This window comes from Melopsittacus undulatus, chromosome 3 (genome assembly GCF_012275295.1).
Source record: "Melopsittacus undulatus isolate bMelUnd1 chromosome 3, bMelUnd1.mat.Z, whole genome shotgun sequence".
Taxonomy (NCBI): domain Eukaryota; kingdom Metazoa; phylum Chordata; class Aves; order Psittaciformes; family Psittaculidae; genus Melopsittacus; species Melopsittacus undulatus.
The window spans coordinates 26,784,290-26,807,890 of NC_047529.1; positions in this window are offsets into that span (position 1 = coordinate 26,784,290).

Consider the following 23,601-nt stretch of genomic DNA (forward strand, 5'->3'; position numbering starts at 1 on the left):
AATTTAATCTCTTTATGTTGTTCAGCAGTTTGTTAGTGTCATGGGTTGAGCCGTGGCAGTCATTTTTCTCCTTCTTGTAGCTGGTGCAGTTCTGTGTTTTGAATTCTGGGCTGGGAACAGTTGCTTGATAGCGAACATGTTTTGAGGGTGTTTTTGTTCAGGGCCTTTCCTGGGCACATGCTCCAGTCAGGTGGAGGAGGGGAGGCCGGGAGGAAGGAGAGACAGAACACCTGACCCAGGCTAGCCAATGAGGTGTTCCATGCCATAGCACGTGATACCCAGGATGCAACTGGGAGAGAGAGCTGGAGGGGTGGAACTCTGGAGGAAAATGGAGGAGGGAGCACGCGGTGCTCGGCCGGGCAGGGTGGAGTGAGTTATGGGTCAGTGGCTGGTGGGGTGTTGTATTCTTTTCGCTTGTTATTGGCTTTATCACTATTATTTGTAGTAGTAATGGCAGTAGTGGTTTTGTGTTATGCCTTAGCTATTAAACCGTTCTTATCTCAACGCGTGGGGTCTACATTCTTTGGATTTTCCTTCCTAACTCTCCGGGAGTTGGGGGACTTGGTTTAAACCACGACAGTTAGTTATTTCAATTGACTAATGAATATTTGTGTAAACAAATTTAGAATCATTGCATTCTCATAAATTATTGCAAACATTATTTTAACTAGTCAATAGAGATAACGCTAATCAACAAGTCTAGTTAATATGTTTATACAGTGCAATGTGTGAAGTAAGTGTTTTGTATAAGGCTGTCTTGCAGAGGCAACTGAAATGTTTTGAGTACAGTGAATAAGAATCTGAGGGTCCCCAGTGGCAGTATGCAGTTTCCATTCAGACATGTAAGATATGAAAGCCACATTTTTTAAGACTTAAGCCCTGTAAAGAAATGGTGAGTCAAACACCTACTTTTCTTTCTGCTGATCCTTGACCAGCTGTTGCAAAGCTTTTATGTTGAACTCTCTCACTTTTCCAGGCTTGCTTCTGCCAAATGTCATCTGCAATTAGAGGGATGATCTCTCGTCTGCATTCCTCTTGAGGTTACCTCTAAAGTAAGTCTTAACCTCTATCTGTGATGTGTTACTAAAGGCGACATTGGGATTCACACTAAGACCCACAGCTGCACCTTTATAAGATCTGCAAACCAGATAGTTGCACTCCTTCTGTCCTGATCAGTACTATGGTTTCTGTTCCACCACCACTTACCATAGGGGTTGCAGGCAGGACATGGACATTCGTCTCCTGTAGTCCTAGACTCACAGCAGTTGCAGACCAATGGTGGGCAGTAGCACTTAACAAGAGTAGCAGCATACTTAAATGTGCTACTTTTATTAGCGAACTGTAGCACATCCGACAATATCAGTATCAAGTGCTGATGTTACCAGGAACTAAGACAGGATCACGGTAATTTTATAGTTGGCTTTATTGGCAGAGCCAAAGCTGACCAGTCTCCCTTCAGTCTGAGGCCACCTGCCAGTACTGTGCTTGGCAAACACCCTTCTTCTCAGCCCTTGCATTGAAGAGGAATTAAACTACATTCAAATTTTCTCCAGTGTTCTGATGGACAATAGAAGGGGCTGAGACAGGCTGCTTTGTTCTCTTCTTGCTCTTGGTTAAGAATATTGTTACTGCCTCAGCAAGGTGTCAAATGGAGAGATTAGTGATGTGTGGATTTCCGAAAGGTGTTCAGGTTGCCTAAGGGACTTTCCCACATGGTGATGTATTCTGAAAAAGAGAAGGAGATCCTATCACTGCATTTCATTTACACTTTCCAGTAGGTATATGTTACTTAAGCAGAGAGGAAGATCCCAGTCCCTAGTAACATCATTCACTCAAAGATAAGCAGACAAAGCATCTGCAGGTCCTGACGGAGCTGGCCAATGAAGTTCCTAAGCCACTGGCCATCATATTTGAAAAATCATGGCAGTCAGATGAAGCTCCTGAGGACTGGAAAAAGGGAAATATAACCCCCATTTTCAAGAAGGGGAAAATGGATAACCCAGGGAAGTACAGAGCAGTCAGTCTCACCTCTGTGCCTGGCAAAATCTTGGAGCAGATTCTCCTGGAAGGCGTGCTAGGGCACATGAAAAACAACAAGGTGCTAGGTGACAGCCAGCATGGCTTCACTAAGGGGAAATCCTGCCTGACCAATTTGGTGGCCTTCTATGATGGGGCTACAGAACTGATGGACAGGGGTGGAGCAGTTGATGTCATCTACCTGGACTTGTGCAAAGTGTTCGACACTGTCCCACATGACATCCTTGTCTCTAAATGAGAGAGACATCAATTTGATAGGTGGACCACTCGGTGGATAAAGAACTGGCTGGATGTTTCGCACACATAGCGTTGTGGTCAATGGTTCAATGTCCATCTGGAGACCAGTAACGAGTGGTGTCCCTCAGGGATCAGTGTTCGGACTGATCTTGCTTAACATCTTTGTCGGTGACATGGACAGTGGGATTTAGTGCATCCTCAGCAAGTTTGCTGATGACACCAAGCTGCGTGGTTCAGATAATATGCTGGAGGGAAGGAATGCCATCCAGAGGGACCTTGACACACTTGTGAGATGGGCTGATGCCAATATTATGAAGTTAAATCATGCCAAGAGCAAGGTCCTACACCTGTGTTGGAGCAATCCCAGGCACAGCTACAGGTTGGGCAAAAAGAAAATTCAGTGCAGCCCTGCGGAGAAGGACTTGGGGGTGTTGGTCAGTGAGAAAAAGAACATGAGCCAGCTTCAGTGTGTGCTCGCAGCCCAGAAAGCCAACTGTATCCTGGGCTGCATCAAAAGAAGCGTGACCAGCAGGTTGAAGGAGGTGATCCTGCCCTTCTACTCTGCTCTTGTGAGACCTCACTTGGAGTATTGTGTGCAGTTCTGGTGTCCTCAACATCAAAAGGACATGAAACTGTTGGAACAAATCCAGAGGAGGGTCACGAGGATGATCGGGGACTGGAGCACCTCGTGTATGAAGATAGGCTGAGAAAGTTGGGTCTGTTCAGGTTGGAGAAGAGAAGGCTGCATGGAGATGTCATAGCAGCCTTCCAGTACCTGAAGGGGGGCTAAAGGGATGGTGCTGAGGGACTATTCATCAGGATCTGTAGTGACAGGACAAGAGGTAATGTGTTAAAACTTAAACAGGGAGGCTTAGATTGGATATAAGGAAGAAATTCTTTACTGTTAGGGTGGTGAGGCACTGGAATGGGTTGCCCCAGGAAGGCTGTGAAAGCTCCATCCCTGGCAGTGTTCAAGACCAGGTTGGATGAAGCCTTGTGTGGCATGGTTTAGTGTGAGGTGTCCCTGCCCATGGCAGTGGGGATGGAACTAGATGATCTTAAGATCCTTTCCAACCGTAACTACTCTATGATTCTATGAGTCTAAGTGAAGACATAGGGATAGCAGCCACTTATGCCCAACTGTCACCAAACCTGTGTTCAAAAAATTGAGTGGCATTACAAAACTTCAGAGCATTGTTCCTCCCTTCTGTTATCACTCCTGGAAAAATAAAATGTGCACACTTTTTTCTGTTACATTTACCCAACCACAGGACAACAGACACAAACTCAGCCATCCCTGAGTTGATTTATGGGTCTGGGTCTTCTTTCACCCAAACACACACATCACTGACTGACTAGAGTATGTGCAAAGACTTTCCAGTTAAAGGGTGATTGCGTAACTTCACTCTATCTCAAACACTCCATCAGAATACTGTTTCTTAGGGTTACTAATTACTGGTTCAGTTGCTTCTGAGGTTTGCCTTTGCTTGTGATTCATATTTATAATTTGGCAAACAGTCATAACACACATGGGTACAGACAGACAAATATTAGTATTTGAACAAATAAAAAAATTTGCCGTCACAGAGAAGTAATAGCAAAACACATTCACAAAACCAAACCAAACCAAACAAACAAAAAACCAACAACAAAAAACTCCAAAAACAAAACCCCAAAAAACCCAGTTTAGGTGTAAGCAAAAAGATGTAAGATTTGTGTTAAAATGCAATTTTAGAAATTTCCTCTTCTGTTTCTATCCCAACCTATATTTATAGCTGGATTTGAATCAGGTGTTTCACAGGCATTTCTTAAATAAAACAATATGAAATTATTCTATTACAACTTTTTCTTTATGACTTATTGTTGTTGAAGGTCAGTCCTGAAAGTTGTAATTCCAGTGAGATTATTTGATTGATGACTGATACGGGAATAGTTTTTTAGGCTCTGCCCCTTGAAACCTAACTGCCCAGTACAGGTAGAATTACACAGAATGAGAGAAGAAGGGAGGATTTTAGAACAGTAGTTTGGCATTCAGATGGCTTGCTTAACCTAAAAGGAGAATGTGGAATCACGTTAATTTTGTATATATGTGTTAGTCATTGTGACTCAATTTAATTACACTATTTTGAACTGCTACATGAGCGCTGTCCAGGAGGGCTGCAAATCTGGCTGCCTAGCAGCTATATTACAAATTTAATTAACACATGTTGAGAACTGCAAATCAGCTGTGCAATCATTCCCGTGCTATTGATGATGACAACCTTATGGAGGCCAGGCTGCAAATCCACCCCACAGACTGCAGACCATTATTCTATTGATCAGCTTTGTCTCAGATGTTACGTGGTAAAAACATGGTAAGCAGGATGACAGGCTTAAAAGATGTAAGCTATACACAGAGCTATTGAGGAAAAAAAAAAGGGCTACAGGCATTTAGTGTCACCCAGTGCATCTTTTGAAAGAAAATACAATCTTTTGTATAAAGCAGAATTCCAGAAACAAAGATGTGGCCAATAATAAAAGCTCAGTAAAAGATCTAAGTTTAAAGCAAACTGCAGTAGAAAATAAATACTGAAAGCAACCATCCAGGAAAATTCAGCACTTGTAGAGATGGCAAGAACAGATGCTTGTATGTTCCCATACAGAGACCAGAAGTCATAGAGTGTGTATGGGAACATAAAGAATGTGGCTTTTTACAGTTTTCTTGCACAAGAATGGAGAGACAGAAAAAAGTGCAAAACAAAAGGGAATTGTCACTAGACTGTTGAGGCAATGAAATGCTGTTTAGATACAATACTAAGGAAAAAATTGCCCCAATGCTTTACTACAGAAGGAAGACACAAAAATATTTTGACCTTAGAAAGTCTTAGTTCTGCTTTGTTCAAATTCATAAATATTTGTGTGGATGAACATCTGAGAATCAGAACTGCTCCCCTAGGCTAATATGCCATCCTTGATGTAGAGTTACAACAGCATGGAAGAATTGAGTTAATAATAATGCCATGCTTGGGAAAATACACACTTTGGCTCATGTATTTTGAATTGTTCTTAAGAAGTACTTGACAGAGACATAGCAATTGCTGAAACTAAACATGCAACCACTAACACAGAGACAATTAGCAAGTGTGCTGCAATTAAATTGAAATTGTATGAAAGGGTAACTCTAATTAACAGCTCTGGAGGAGGTGAGAAATTATTTGTGGAATATTTGCATAAATCAGTAATTAAATACAAACAAATGAGTCTAAGATATCATGTACTGTACCAAACAATGAAGAAAGAGGAGCTTTAAAAAGGAAGTAACTGTTTTGATGGATACAAAGAAAGAGCCTTGAGAGTTACTATAGATAATTCCCCAAGACCCTTAGCAAATTGTGCAGCTGAGAAAAAGAATGAATATAGAGGGTACTAATGCTTATCTGCTTTAAGAGAAGAATAGTTTTAATGAGAATGCTGCAATTTACTAACTCTTACATTGTAAACTATTGTGAAACTATTGTGACATGTTCAGCCTTCAAAGCAAGTGCCTTTGCAATAGATACAGTGAGACTTGTTAAAATAACAAGCTGTGATAAAAGCACACCTGCCACAGAAATTAGAAAGCCTTACAGCCAACTCTCCTGACTACAGATACTGTAACCTATATGTAAAGTCATATTAACAGTCTGAGGATGTAAACTCTTATTTATGTGTGTGTTACTCATGCTCATTCACATTACTATAATTTTCCAACTGCTCAGACATGAACAGGCTTTCTTTTGATCCCATCATACTTTGAGAAATTCCCTGCATAGTAGAACATGCAGTATGTAGAGGAGAATCTTCATCAGTTATTAATCCAAGTTTCCATCATAGTTTGCGTTTGGAAAACGAATTTACTCTTGAAATCCTCACGTGTCTTAAGGGATAAAGTCAGACAAGCAGATAAAGCCCTAATCCTCCATATCACTTTTTCCCTCCTCTAGAAAGATTGATGTGTAGCTCCCAGATAAGACCTTTGACTGACAGAGAACCACATTCACAGACCTCAAGTGCAGAATGCACTGCCAGTCCCATTTCTCTGGACCCCTGAGACATAGCTATGGCTACTGGGTTTCTTGGAAAACAAATTTAGTTTTAGCTGGACAGATGCTAGGCATATATTAATTTTACACAGTGTCCTAGGTTTTTGTTAGTCAATTGATTCAAATTAATTTTGTCTGAGAAGCTGGCTGTAATCCTTGAAAAAATCATGACTGTCAAAAATTTTCTAAGACATTTTAGAGGATAAAAAGAGCTTCATATTAGCTTAACCCAGGATACTGGTGTAATGGTTTTGATTATCTCTCTAGTAAAGATACATTAAATATTGTATACTAGCATTGGACACATGCAAAATTTAGAGACATGTGAGTCAAGGTTGCTTGAAGAACTGTAAACCAAGCATTGCTCTGCTGACAGACAGGGTATGACACAAAGTGACCACACATTAGCTGTATAATATGCAGAGTTTATTAAACAAGCACACTAAAGCCAATAAACACACTAAAGCAAGCACAATAATGTGAATTAGGTAAGTATCTATATATCTAATGAATAAGTACAAGAAAGCAAATCAGAGATATAGGTATGTAAGTACTGAAGAAAGTTAGCTATGCATTAAATCACTGCTTCATAGAGAGAACAGAGCTTAAGAAGAAATACATCATCAGTTACCTCTGAATCATCACCCAGGCCTACACTTCCAGCTTGGAAGCCCCATTGCAGCTGATGTCAGGAGTCTCAGGTAACTGGGAAAATTCCTGCACAGTGCATCCACCCATAGGGGCGTCATCTTTTGTGGTCAGAGGAGGGTACCAATTTTATACCCTTATCAAAACAACTGGGTTTATGCCAGATCTCTGTGTACTTGTGGGACTGTGCAGTTTCTCATGTTTTCACTGTTGCCCACTCTGAGAGTGTCAGCCAGGCTTCCCAGTGCAGCTAAGTATGAAGGTCGTAGAACGACTGCACACTTACGTTTTCCTGTCTCTTTCTGACAAACAGTTATGATGAACATAAATATATGCACTCTGGAATACACTGTGGCAAACAACATCCTTTGTTATGTCTCTCGGTCAGGAGGGAATCAACTCTCAGCTAGGTTCCTATCCATTACAAACATTTAACTAGCAGCAATAAAATGTTTGTACATTGTCATATGCACTTCTACTACCCATCAAGAAACTCAGGTGGCAAGAACCTGAGAACATAGAACTAGTAACGTGTGGATTTCATGTAAACTTTCAAGTTATTTGTGATCTGACTTCCCTTATTGAAGCAAATTTAGCAACTTTTATGCAGAGTCGTACTAAAGTTCAATCAGCTTTACAATCTTTAAGAAGCAGCTGGCTCCTGACACTAAAAGGAAATTTCAGATTTGGTCCTTTCCAGAAATGGTGGCTTACATTGAACTATTTCAGGAACTGCACTGCAACTAATATTAACTCTAGCCTCAGAAAGGTGACCGACAACACACAGAACACATAAATCACAAGAACAAAGCACACTGCAAATTAAAGTCATTAGCAGACTGCATTCCATATATTCACAAGACCACACAGCCTATAACAGCCCTGAGTCCCTTCTCTGACTTGGAGGATAACTGATGCTGAGCAGCTTCTTTCAGCCATTAGTGATCACAGAATCTAAAAAAGTGTCCAAACTATCTGCTTGGAATTGGTCTTTGGACCAACAAAATGCTTCTCCAAAGTGTTTGAATGCCCAGGAATTGTTTGGCTTACATTAAAAGTATACTAAAAATATTACTAGTAATATAACAGTATAGATGACGGGAAGACATTAGCAATATAGACTGGTCTACATGTTAGCTTCAGCAACACTGTCTGTCACTGTTTAATTTTCCAGTATGTACTGGTTTGGGCTGGGATAGAGTTATTTTTCTTCATAGTAACTTGTATGTATGTTTTGGATTTATGAGCAAAACAGTATCGATAATTTACTGATGTTCTAACTGTTGCTGAGCAGTGCTTCCACAGAGTCAACGTCTCTTCTACATCTTTCAGCACCCCACCAGCGAGTAGGCTGGGAGACACAAGAAGCTGGGAGGGGACACTGCTGGGACAGCTGATCCCAGCTGACCCAAGGGACATTCCATACCATATGGTGTCATGCTCAACATATAAAACTAGGGGAAAAGGAGGAAGGGGAGGACTTTCAAAGTGATGGTATTTGTCTTCCCAAATCACCATTACACATGATAGAGCCCTGCTTTGCTGGAGAGGGATGCATACCTGCATGCCAGTGGGAAATGGTGAATAAATTCCTTGTTTTGCTTTGCTTGCACATACAGCTTTTGCTTTATCTATTAAACTGTCCTTATATTAATCCTTGAATTTTGTTCCTTTCACCCTTTTGGTTCCCTCTTTCATTTCACAGCAGGAAGATAATGGGCAGATGTATGGGGCTAAGCTGCCTACTGTGGTGTAAAACACAACCTTGTAGAGACATAGCTTTATGAAAAAGATATGCAGATTTTACTGAAGAACAAAACTCCATGATTTAGAGACATTTTTTTCAGTAAAATTAAGCATGTGTATACAATTTGAAACAATGGATTTTTTTTCTATTAGGTTGCAAGTGTGTTGCTGCTAAAAGAATGATTTATAGTACAATCTATCCTGACCTCAGGATACATGCCACTCTGTTAATACCCTCATATATAAAAAAATAAGAAATTAAATAATTATTGGGTGGTAAAAATTATTAATATCAAGAAGTTATTTTAAAAAGTAAATATATTAGGGCATGCAACAGTGTTTGCAGAATGGAAAGCCTAGAGATTTTGTTTGGTCTGAGCTATATTAACAGTCACTTAAACTCCAAAAGCCCATGCACTGCTAGATCTGTCTATAAAAAGCAATCTCTTCTTGTACTATATTTCATCAGAAAATGTTCAATAAAATACTTGTTTTCTGGGTATTAGTCTCCTGTCATTGCATTCCCACTGTTTAAGGAAAGCAGCACATCAAAACATTCCCTTTCACTTAAGAGTTTCACTTTTAAAAACCTGCTTTTTTTTTCTGATGCAGCTGTTCCTGATCAGTCTTATGCAGAGCTGGTGTTCAGACAGGTGAGACATAGTTGTTCACCTTCTTTTGAATCATAAGGAACAGGCCACACCTGGAAACGGGATACCTGATTTAAAACACCAAAAAAAAATCTGAAAATCAATGACATCACTGTGATACATTGAAGCTTCAAATAATTGGATAAAAGCATTGCAAAATGATTGTCTAATCAGCAATATTACCTGCAAAGCTTGAAAGAGACCAATGACTCTGATGTTCACCTGCCTTGCTATAGTATACATGGCTTAGGTATCTTTCTCCTGTCTGAACAGCAACATGGCTTCAGAAAACATTAGGAATATTAGGATAAGAACAGCTCAATTAAAATGCTTGTCTTATCTGTGACATTTACACTTACAAGACTCCTAAAGTTTTGATGTTCTCGAATGTATAACGGAAGCAGCAGAGGCAGCAGCACAAAAATCATTCCTATTTCTATCAGTTTCTGTGGGAGGCTTCCAATTTGCACAATTTCAGCTGAGAATACGTGTGTAAAATCTGATCAAAAAGTTGTGCTACAACAAGACTTCATTGGTCTTAAATCAACCATAACTGAGCATGCTGCAGAGACAGTTGCATCTGTGTAAAGCAACTGATAACAGATATCACAAGAGTCAATGCAAGCATGGATTGGACTTACCTGAGACACATATTTACTTTTTCAGGTTTATATTTATTTTATTTTTAAGTTTATTTTTTTTAAACTGACTCCTCAACCGCAGGAAAATATACACCTTTGGGTACATATACATGTTCTCTAGTTCTTTTGTACCTACACTTATCTCACCCAGCTTAAACTTCAGACTAGAAAGCCTGGATTTACTCCCTACCAGATCTGTCTTAAGAAAAAAACAACCCAAAAACCAAAACCCCAAACCTACAAACAACCCCAAAATCATGTTGTTAAGCGCATTGTCCAAATGCCTGTTAAACACTGACAGGTTTGGGGCACTGGCCATCTCTCTAGAAGAGTGATTGACCACCCTCTTGGTAAGTAAATGCTTCCTCATGTCAAGTCTAAACCTCCCCTGGCACAACTTTGAGCATTCCCAGTGCTAAGAAGTGCTCAGCATCTCCTTTTCCAGGTCCTCTCCTTGAGGAGAGCTGTAAAGAACAATGAAGTTGCCCCTCAGCCTTCTTTTCTCGAAACCACAGGGCATACCTTCCAGACCTTTTACCAGCTTTGTTGCCCTCTTCTGGGTGCATTGAAGGACCTTCACATCCTTCTTAAATTGAAGGGGCCAGAACTGCACACATTATTTAAGGCGAGACCACACCACAATGAATAGATTGGGTTAATAATGACTTTTTACTGGCTGGTTACATACCATGTTTGCCATACCCCAGGATGTAGTTTCCCCCCTTGGTGTAAGGGCACACCGCTGATTTGTATTGAGCCTGCTGTCAACCAGTACCCCCATATTTCTTTCTTCAGGGCTGCTGTCCAGCAACTCCTCTCCTATTTCGTACTTGCACACAGTGTTACTCTATCCAGGATGAAGAATTTGGCATTTGTCATTGTACATTTTGTATATCTTTCTTAAATATTTAAATGTTCCTTGTTGGAAAAACTTCATTTTATTTCAAATATTTTAATGGCATAATTTTGGGGTGTTGATTAGTGTATTAAATCATTTATATCATCCATTATCATTGAAATATTCTTGTATGAAGAAGACAATCTTAACACACATAAATGTGGGACACATAGTGTATTCATTCATGAAACTAAAACATGAGGACACTGACTTACCTTGCTGAAGTTAAAGATAAAGATGTATTCACAATCTGGCTAGATTTGTCACACTGAAGTGAATAAAGCAGGATTTCTTTTTAATAGCAATTGGAATGCAAATGACAATTCACTTTCTACACATCATAGCCATTATAACAAATCAAGCAAAATCCTGAAAACCAAAATCCTTTAATGAGAATATTTAGAGGAGCCCAAAGTGATTAACAAGATTTCCTGAAAACTTGAACCAAGTTTAAAAATGTACCCCTGAGTACAAAAAAAATGTAGAGCCAATTTCCCAGGCTAAATATCAAGATTGAAAATGTGAGATTTATCACTGATATATAAAAGACATACTCCTGAACACTGCCATCCAATCACATAAAAATGTGGATTACACTGTCAATCAACTAGTACAGGTCTAATGCACCTGTAAAGAGAGTAATCTCTGTGACAGTAGAACTGAAGAACCCTTAGAGGATTTTAAGAGGAAACAGTGCAGAGAAGCTGATTACAGAAAGCTGTCTGCAGAAAAGGAGATATGCATTTTACAAATTTGCACTTGTTACCTAATTGCAAAGGAAACTTAGAAACAAATCCTTCCAGAGGGGAGAGAATGTGACTTTAACAGAAGTCTAACTTTGCTAGCAGCACTTCAGGTAGACTTCTGTTTTATAGAAACAATGTAAACAATTACTTGTTTGTTAGACAAATGCACAGAGCCAAAGTCAGCATTTCCAGAAACGAGGAATATATAACAGGGAGAAATTCTTGTGCTACTCTCTCCCTAGCATCGCTGCTCGTGTCCTGGGCTGGACTGTTCTGGATGGTTGGCCTGTCATTAAGCCTTATATTAAGCTCAAAAGATGCTGTGAGTTATGAAAATTTCAGAATTCATAGCTGCATTTAAAGCCCAAGAACTTTCGGAGAGTTTTGACTGACCTTAAAGAGAACTATCTGTACTATGGGAGAAGACGGAACTACTTGGGTTTTATTTTGCCCAGAATCATCTTTTCTAGTCCACATTTTAGAGACAGAAGGGCAAACCATATTTAAGCCTGAGCCTTTTGCCATCCTAATTTGCTTTTGCTTCTCATTATTTATGTTGTTCTCTTTATTTCAGTTCTGTACATCTCCAAATCTTGTTCTACAAATAGAATCAAAAGGACAAGCAAAACAGACATTTCTATACACAGACATTCTGGAACAAATGGGAAAATCTGGGAAAAATTATGGTTCTCACAAAGAGTACTAAGTGCTTTTAAGGACTCTCTAAATATTTTTTTTATAATCAACAAAATACAACAATATATATATATCACACTTTACTCACTGCTTGTCCATCTTAGACTTGGTGTCTGACCAGTATGACAGTATCATGAATGCTAGATAGTACATGTTTGTTAACAGCAAGGATCAAAAGGTAGTTACTCTGGAAATACTAATATTCAATGTAACAAAAAGATAATCTTCATTCTGAGGCTCTCGAAGTGAAAAGTCAAAATTCCACTTTATCTATATCTAAAAAGAAGCATCTCAGTTAAGTTACAGTTAAGCAAGCCTGTGAACAGTTGCTCACCATGAGCACATTGGTAGGAGAAGACATAAGCTAAACATAAAAAATCTACTGCACAAATCATGTCCCTTGCTGAGCATTGCATGTAAGAAAAACAATTCAAACTCCCGTTTCCTGCTAGCTGATCAAGTAATTAGACTTTTACATGCAATCAGTTTGTCAACAATAAATCCCTAGGTAAAACCATGCCAGATTAATCATCTTTTAAAAGCCACACACCATTGTAAAACATGTAAAAATCACAATGTAAGCAATTTAGTAGTACAAGTAAAGTGAATTTGCTACCCTAAAAGAGATACTGAATGACAGTAAAGGGATCGCTTTACAAATATCATCACAGAATATTTCAGGTGGAAAACAGAGTACTTGACACTACATTCAGAACTTACGCAATCACTGCTCAGTTTTATTATAGGTAGAGGTCAGAAAATAGTTTGCAACTTCATAATTATTTTTCAATGTAGAAAAGGTAATGAATAAGTAACAGAGGCATGGATTTGAATATTCCATGTTATTTTGCATGATAAAAATTTGTGAAAGATCTGAAAATTCATAAGCTTTCCAAACAGATACTTATTCAGTCTGAATGTTTAAAAGAGGAAGGTGAAGCTAATAAAAAATAACAGGAATTCTTAACTCAGAAAATTATTTCAGGCTTAAAAGGTAACACGATAAATATTGACAGGAACCTGCAGGTATTACCTTATAAAATGCTTATATTTAACCAAGTTTTTTGGAAAAAAGTTAAGAAATAAAAATACTGGGACAAAAATTTCCTTTTAAATAGATGGTGTGGTATAGGTATGTCTCAGGGCAAAATTTGCTGGATAATGCATACATTATTCAGAAACTTGATGGTGTCTGTTTTAGTTCTTCTCTTGCATGAGTTGAAATACTGATGATCTCACAAAATAGCCATGTTTACTTGAAGGCAAAAAGTGAATGTGTCTGGAAAGCACAAGGGAAATCAAAAATCAACACCTGGAGCATCAGGCCAATGTCTGCAACTCAGATGAAAATGAAACGACTATAAAACCTTTGCCCCTTCAAGCAATGCTTTACATATTAGTTGAAAATTATGTGGAAAAAATGTAACTAATACATTAGTGCATTGTTTATATACTAACATCTGTTTAGATATCTACATATGAACAGAATAAACTACCTTAATTGTGCAGAATTTTCAGAAAATTCTTCCAGCATATTTCTAGTTAAAATGAATAAACATGCACTCTTAGAGTAATTTAATGGATAGAATAGCAGTGATTCCATTCTGAGAGAGAATATTATACCATCAGTGAAATATCTGTTTTCTATGAAAATAATATAAGCATCAAAGTCTTTCCATAATATAGAATAAATCTTCTTTCCATAGGCTAAATAAACATTGAAAAGAAAATAACGTCTCCACAAGGTTAGAAATATTTTTATATGTATTTTAATAAAAAATAAATGAATTAAAATTAATTAAAAAAAAAACCAAACAAAACCCCAAACCAAACAACCCTATCCTTTCGAATGCAAAAAGTTGCTAAGACTAGGTTGATGTATAGTGGAACAGAAATGAAAATGCATGTGTTACTATGGATCTTGCAGTACCACTGAAGACACTGTACAGAGCCACTTTTTAAACATAAACTATACTCCTTGCATCAAGGAGGTAACCTTGTATGATGATATGAAAAAGACAGTGATACCCTGCTAAGAATGGCCCATACTTCTATCAAACAATGGACAGAGAACTGGCAGAGTCATAGTGATTACTCAGCTTCTTTGCTGGCTATACATTGTCTTTCCTCTGATGCATGCACAAGCGCAAATCTAATAATTGAACTCATTGTAGTGGCAAAAAACCCTGAGTATCAGGGAGTCTCTTACACTCTTCTGTCATTCACAAATTAAAATACTGAAAAAGTGATAGTCTTTATTTTTTATGGATTTATATTTGTTTGCCAAGCCTTGCCAAAGCAAGATTTACCTAAACACCTACGGCATCAGTGACTCAGAACAGCAGTTGCTCCACTATTTCATACAACTCTGGTGGCTGGAACCAGGAGTTGACAAACTGAAATTTTATTTCTCACTCTGCCTGAGTTGGAAATAACACATCTCACACTTTTCAAAACTTCCTCAAACTCTAGTTTACAGACTAAGTAGAAAAGGTGATGCAGGTTTCTGTGCACTACCTCTACTGAAGCTGTTTTTTTCTGATTAGAAAAGAAAAAAATAGTAGATAAAAAAATAGGAACCATGTTTCTCAAGCTTACTCATTAAATCACTTAATTGGAATAGACAGTTCAGAGGTTGGTCTCCTCAGGATGTTTTCATCTTTATCAATAAGAATGATCTGATTGAATAAAATAAATATTGAAGGAATATGGGAAGGCAGACTGTCCCATCATATAATTGTTTTGTATAGCATCCAGATATTTACCAGCACAAAGTATCAGTCAAAATCATAACCAAGCTTGGACAATATAGTCATTAAACTTTACAGAGTTCATATTAGAAGCTGCATAAAAAGAAATGAGCACCACCAGATGAACTGTGTGTATGAAGAAACAACAAAAATGTTTAAACCAAAATCACTTATTTCTTCTGATGTTGATAAAACATGTGAAACCACTGAGCATTTCAGAAAAAAATCCCATGCTCACACTTCTGGCAGGAATCAATTCAGACTGCAATAAAAAAATCTATGTGGCTGTAATAAATCTGTGTGCTATATTCCTCTTAAAGCATGATTTTTGACTTTTAAGTCTCAGGGAAGCAATGAAAAGTGCAGGCAAAAATCCAGCAACAAAAAGTTGTCTTAACTTTAAGACTTAACAAAGTCACCTTAATCAAATATATGTAGGCATAATTAATTGTTCCCCATTAAGTAGTAAGCCACCTGCCATTTCAAATAGTGTTTGTGTATACCAGTTTATATAAATAAAATATACTATCAAGTAAGCAAACATGAAGGACAAACCCTTAAATAGGGTGGTATTTAAACCACATGTGGAACTTTCATTGACAAATGGATTTCTTGAGATGCCTTATGCATTTCAGGTAGTATTCTAGATCAGCATAGTTGATTCTTTCTCCAATCATTTCATCATCAGTGAGTACATCCTGTGTGTGGTTCTGCCTCATGAACTGGTAGAGACAGGCTTGTTATTTTTCTATCTATTTAAAACCACTTTAAGCATACAAGAAATCTGCCATCTATGCTATCTTGTGAATGGATAATCTTGTCACCTCACATACAAATTAATTAGGCACTTTAGGTGGAAAATGTCTATATAGACAGGTGGTTAATTGTTAAGCAACACATAAGATATGGATTGATGCCACTTATTTTACAAACTGATTGGGAACAACAGGAAGTGGTCAATCTAAAAGGAACAGAAAGGTTGCTTTTTGACAAGGAAGATAATAACATTTGCTTAGAAAAAAAATGTAATTCAATTTTTGTATACTTCCAAACTTTGCATTCTAGTCTTCATTTATCTGCCAAATGATGGCTAGCTCCATGACACAAAATAGTTTTATAATTCTTTAGAAACCCTGTATGAGCATTTCATTCCAATTCCAAATGTAGAATTGATGATTTTAGCAGAATGTAGGTATGAGGAATGTTAGTCTGTTGACTAACAGTCTGCCCACTTGAAATACAAAATTGAGACACCTCTCTTAGTATACCCTAACAGCAGTAACCATTATTTCTATAAAAGTAGGTCTTCCTTTGGAGGACCTGAAAACCACTTGCCTTGATTTGCTATCAAGACAGGGAATCTTGACTTAGTCACCTCAATCTAGGGTGATTGCTTCTCTAGACCTTAAAATTTAGGGGAAAAAGTAGGCTTTTTAATTAGATAGAATTCATTCTGTATCCTTCTCTAAAAAAAAATTGAGACACCAAAGGAGAAGAAGCTGAGGGAGCTGGGTCTCTTTAGCTTGGAGGAGACTGAGGGGTGACCTCATCAGTGTTTACAAATATGTAAAGGGTGGGTGTCAGGATGATGGAGCTAGGTTTTTTTTCAGTGATATCCAGTGATAGGACAAGGGGCAGTGGGTGTAAACTGGAGCATAGGAGGCTCCACGTTAACATCAGGAAGAACTTCTTTACTGTAAGAGTGACAGAGCACTGGAACAGGTTGCCCAGGGGGGGTCTGGTGTCTCCTATGTTGGAGATGTTCATGGCCCATCTGGATAAGTTCCTGTGTGATGTACTCTAGGTTACCCTGCTCTTGCAGGGGGGTTGGACTAGATGATCTTTCGAGGTCCCTTCCAACCCTTGGGATTCTGTGATTCTGTGGTGTGGTAAGAGCATCAGTTAAAATCACCCAAGAGGGATTTTAAAATCACAAAAGGAGATTGGTAAGAGATCATTTTTGCCCAACAGCAATGATAGTTGAGGAGATGACTAAGATTATCTCAGTACAGGCTAAATTTAACTACTTTGTACAGATTCTTTTCCTGTGCCTTTACTTTTGGACATGGTACAAGATGCAATGGGACAAACATACTGCAGTTAAATATTTTTATTTTGAAATAGAGTAATAAATTCTTTTATTCATTTTTCCTCATCTCTTTTCCATAGCAGTATTCCTCTTCTACTCAGATCTGTTTGAAAAATGAGAAATGTGAGGCAGTAAATTTCTTGTAAGTTTTGCCTTTAGACAAAAGAAGATTTTCGCACCAAAGAAAAAATGTCAACTGAATCAACAAAAAATGTTCCTGTGTACTTAAAACACTCTGAATTCTCCATGCTATTTGATGCAAAAAGAGTAGGGAATGCTTATGTTCCATTGCAGTGTCTGTTCACCAAAAGCTGCAAGAATTGGGAAATTAAGTGTTCCAGTTCTTTTGCTATTGAAATAATGCATTCAATTATTTGAACTGGTAGCATTAGAGATGATAATGAAGACTTTCTTTCCTTAAACAGCTTGAGCTATGAGATCTCATAATATATCCTGATATAAGTCTAGAGAGGAAAGATTGATATTTAATCTGGCAGTTAGCATTCTCTCCTCTTTTATGTCAAAATGGTTGATTTCTTTAATAGTCAGATAAGTTAATTCATTTGCAGCAATTAGATTTAATAAGGAGAGCTATAATTCTATTATATAATATTTCAATGCAACTCTTTTCAGTTTAATATTAAGCATGTTTGAAGTCTTGAAGGGGAAATTGAATATTGTGTTCTTATTACTTTTTTCATCATTTTGACACAAATGTTGACAAGTTTTTTATATCTTTATAATTAGAAAGCCCCAAGCACTGAGCCTGAATGATCCTGAAAAACAGAACAGAAGGTTTTCCTCAGAAGTGGTTTCCCTGAGAAACATTGCCTGACCTTCAGTGTATGTACGATACCCATATATACGTATTTACAAAAATCATTAGCACTACTGTTGATCCAAATATTGTTTTAAAGTTATCCATTTGACAGGTAATTTGCCTCAACTGGCTTCACAATCAGCACTAAATAAATGACCGAAGGTATAATGGACAAAAAAGACCTACATAAGCCAATTTGACTGCCATCCTGACTTTGTGAATATAATCACTCTTATTTTATCCTAATTATAGTCTAGAAAAATCAGAATTAAGTACTATTATTGCTGAGATATTGCGTGGCAATGCTAATAAAGTGGGTCCCTGATGTATTTCAAATTTTTATTGAAGCATATTAAGAAAAAAAGAAAAGCTGCTTATTTTGAAGAGCAGTTAAATAATTTAAGTGTCAATATGCTAGCTATCTTTACTGAACATCAGAGTTAACAATTCCTCAACATGAAAAGAAGCAGCTCACAGAAATAACAGACACTTCATTTTATGATCTCAAAGCTCTCATTGCAAGAATGAGAGGTGACAGCTAGAGAGGATTTCAGTGTGTGCTCCAGAAATCTTTACACTAGTCTTGAGTGCTATGTGTCTTTGTCAGATTCAAGATATCAGATTACAGCTTGATTAGGCACATCAACTCTTGGGAAATGCCATACCAATTCATACAATTATTTCTGTGTTAACCAGTACAAGATCCTTATGTTGTACTATTGAAGTTATAAAATAAAGACATGCTGATGGAACTCTGCAGTAAGTCTTACAACAGTGAAAAAGGGCCACTCTGAACCAAGACAGAAAACTATTTTAAAATTTCTTTGGTGAGTAAATGATTCATGTTACAAAGAAGTTACTATTATTTTCAAAATGCTTACTTAATAAAGTCTTTTCTAATAAAAGGAAATCAGAATAGTAAATGGTTTGATTTTTTGTTTTTTGTAACATACTTTTAAACAGAGACTAACGTATTAACAGTCTCTCATGACTTCTGTGCCCTGGCTAAGCTCTTCTGTTAAAGTAATAGACAATGGTCATAAAGTTTTATGATCCAATCTTTTAATGCAGTGACACATGGCTATTATGTTACTGTTATATTTTACTTTATAAGCAGTATATCTCTCTATTTTTACATGGCACTCTGACGGGATAGTTTAGTGTTGTGTCTGGGTTGCTATTTAGTTTCTAAATGAAAATGGGAATATTACATATGCCAGAACTCTCCAAGATGAAATGTAGGGCATACAGCTCCAAGGATTAAGATACAGACACAGTACATGAGACTTAATATAGAAGAGGAAACATTTTCTTAAAGCTCTCTTTGCTTTCCAATATCCAGTCGTCACTTAATGAGGTTAGGCTACGCTACTTCTAAGAATAACAACAATAACTGTAATTACAATAATAGTGATCAAGATGATAACAACACTAATCAGAATACAGTTTCATCAAATGCAACTGCCAGTATAAAATACATTTTTCTGAAGATGCAGGGATTGGAAACTAATCAGTGGAAACAAACACCAGATGTGAGAGTAACTTTAACTTAGTAAAATTTTTATTTTTTTAACTGTGGTACAAATATTTAAATCTTCAGTGCAGCATAACTCAGGGTTGCAGCTATTAATTTGACCTTATTTGTTATATAAGTTATGGGGTTTTTGTTGTTGGTTTTGTTTTTTTTTTTCTTTCATAATATAATGTGAATTCAAGTGCAACAAGATATGGAAGAATCAGCTTACTTAACCTTAAGCAGTTATTCCAAGAGGTTAAGAACTTACATGTAAATAGCGCAATTTCCTCCAACAGGACAGTGAAAGTCCTTAAATATAAACACATATATATGGCTTTTCAGATTTGATGCCAGTTAAAAAAGATGCAGATAGACTATGCGAAATGCAATGGTTGGAGGCCACAACCCATGTGAACTGATGGCACTGAATAGTTCACAAACCAGCTATCTACTGAACACATAGGCATACGTTTTGTTTTAAAAGTTTAAGGAAATGACAGTTATAATGATATAGTTATATCCCTAATTCTTGCTGCAGCACAAGTGATGCATATTCATGGAAAAGGAAAAAAGCAAGCATGTTCTTCCTAGGGTGCTAATTTATATAGGATGCTGTGCTGGTTATTACATTAAGACAGAACATATCCTTTCTAACAGCCTGTTGTGCAAGTGCATGCATAATGTCTGAGATTATAGACAGAGTCAAAGATTAAAGAATGTACTAACACAGTTTCATTATACTGAACATCAAAATATTAGCAACAGCAACAACAAAAAACAAACAGCTGGGGAAGAAGGAATGCCAAAGTTATAAACCCCAAAGCAGATTACTCTTTTTAAAAAAGATACAGCAATAAAAAGCATTGTTAGAACTCAGCCCCATTAGCAGTTGTCATCTATCCTTTGTTCTGAACATGGGCTAGTCTCAAAGTCCCCAGAAAACAAGAGAAAAATTATGTTGAGGCCTTGAATCACATACATTTGTGAATAACACCTTTCATTCCAAACACTTAATTCTCATCGTTATCATTTTGCCCAAGGAAGCTGTGAATGCTCTATCTCTGGTGGTGTTCAAGGCCAGGTTGGACAGAACCTTGGGTGACATGGTTTAGTGGGAAGTGTCCCTGCCTATGGTAGGGGGGTTGGAACTAGATGATCTGAAGGTCCTTTCCAACCCTACTTATGCTATGATTTTATGACTCTTTTCTAAAGCTTCTCTGTTTAAACATTAGGGGATCATAACAGTTATTCTTCAGCTGAGACTGCTTCTTATTACTTTATAGCTGATAGAAAGCTTCATTACAAATTAGTATTAGCAGTTTTGCCTGTTTTTGCATAATGAATCATTTGCAAACAGACTCTGTTTTTTATTTATATATTTATTTACTCATAGCTTGTTACCATTGCTGGAGCATTGCACATATAACTTTCAGACTATGGCTTATTAGTAAATTATTTATTCTGACTTTTCTATGAGAAAATAGCAATCTCTTGCAATTTCTCCTGTTTGGTTGCTTGTTCACCTGAGTCAGATGCTATATGAGTAAATTAACATTTTAAAATAAGAGAATGATGAAAAGCAAACGCCAAATAATATGAGTTTTCATGTTAAATTTCATGGAATGTTTTGATTCACTATATTTTTCATGAATTTCCAGTAGCCATAAAAATGTTTGCAAAACAAATAGATAAATAAATAAAACCACCTGCACACCAAGAAACCAAATACAGTGCTTTATTCTGTCAACAGCTTTCAAAGCATGCAATCAATTCTGTGCAAACTTAACTATAGTCAAATTTCTAACATGCAAACCGATGATGTTCTGCCGATAGAATCAGACCACAAAAATGTGTAGTGCTTCTCCATGCTAGATATATTAGTAATAAAACACACAAAGATATCGTACAAAGCTTCATAGTGCTAAGAGAAAAGATGCTAAAGCAACTGTTCTTAAAAAACTGACCTTTAATTTATACAATTTATACAGTTAATTACAATTTATCAGTTACCACAGAACTCTGTGGACATTAGTCCATTAGCTCTTCAAGAATCTAACTTATTTCTATATATGGTCTTATGAATAAACCACATAATATCATATATACTTACTATTGATGGACAAAAATAAGATAAAGATATGTAGCCTAAAGTCAATGATAAATATCTACTTATATTTTCTTAAGTTTTTATGCTTTAAGTCTTCTTATTTTATGTATTTATTCCTACACAGTCATGAGTTTGACTAGCAAACTAAAAATCTAGAAATTAGAGGAAAAATATAGATTTCAACCAAAACTCATCTAAATCTATAGCTAGGCCTGATATATATTTTGGACTTAACAAGACCTACCATTATTAATGGTCCATCCCAAGATTTGCAATAATTACATAGCAGATATGAGTTCTGATTTTACCTTGAGTATCTCTTTCTTATTGACAGCACAAGAGTGATTGATTCAAACCCAATTCATTCTATTTTATATGCTTGAGATTTTTTAAGACTTATCTACCACAATGATAAAAGTCTGCTCATGTGAATCCAGGAGACAGAAATGTGACAAGTCTTCTGTTTCATCAACAGGATCCTTCCAGAGCCTAAAAATGCACAGTCCTTGACTCTGGACATATTTCTAGGAGGAAAAGAGAGGTTTGCCCTTCAGAGAGGAACCCTTCTGTGTTTCAAGGAATAAGCCAATTTGTCTCATGATATCTCTAAGCACAAACTCAGAACTTTTCCCCTCATCACAATGGAACTGCTTTCACTTCTTTATGATGGAGTAGGTTTCTGCATAAGAGACCTCCCTTGTGTTTATATCCTAAAATCCTTTGAGCTTGGCTCTGAAAGCTTATGTTATTGTTTCTTCTCTTGGCACCCCCAGGACAGTCATATTGTTGATCCCAGATTTGTTTTTTAAGCTGTTTCTCTTTATTATTTAGTACCTTGTTATCTTTCAGCAGCACATTTTGTGTTTTACCTGCTTAGCTTAATTTCCACCTCTACACAGTTATTTATGTGTCATGTTTAATCAGTTGGGTTTCCTTCTCACCAGTACATTGGTTTAGAGTATGCTGGTTTAGAGTACATTTGTTTAGACATTTTAGAGTATTTATTTAGACATTAGATTATTTAGCCTTCTACTATGTATAAAACTGACACAGCAGTAACTTTCAAATCTTTTAAATTAATGTTGACGTATTCTGTGGGGTCTTAAGCATTCTTTACTTAACTCATTTATTATTTATTTCTCCAGAAGGAGAAGTGTAGTTTTAATTCATTTAATTCCTTCTGAATCTACTTGAAGGATCTACAGAGAGATCTGGACAGGCTGGATCAATGGTCTGAGGCCAACTATATAAGTTTCAACAAAGCTCAGCACTGGATCCTGCACTTGGATCATAGCAACCCCATGCACCACTACAGGCTTGGGGAAGAGTGGCTGGAAAGATGCTTCTGGGAAAGGACCTGTAGGTGTTGACTGACAGCCATCAAACATGAGCCAGCTTGTGCCCAGGCAGCCAAGAATGCCAACTACATCCCGGCCTGTATCAGCAATCACATAGCCAAGAGGGTCAGGGCAGCCCCCCTCCTCGGCACTGGTGAGGCTGCACCTCTAATACTGTGTTTGATTCTGGGCCCCTCACTTCAAGAGAGATATTGAGGTGCTGGAGCATGTCCAGAGGAAGACAACAGAGCTCATGAAGTGTCTGGAGCACAGGTGTGATGAGGAACGGCTGAGGGAGCTACTGTTGTTTAGTTTGGAGAAAAGACTCAGGGGAGACCCTGTTTGTCTTTACAACTACCTTTGGAGGTTGTAGTGAGGTGGGTGCCGGTGTCTTCTCCCAAGTAATGAGAAATAGGACAAGAGGAAATAGCCTCAGGTTGCACTAGAGGAGCATTAAATTGTATATTAGGAAAAACTTCTTCACCAAAGAGTTGTCAGGTATTGGAACAGGCTGTCCTGTTCCAATGACGTGGTTGTGCTGCCATCCCTGGAGGTATTTAAAAGGTGTGTAGATGTGGCAGTTAGGGACATGGTTAAGGGGTGGACTTAGCAGTGCAAGGTT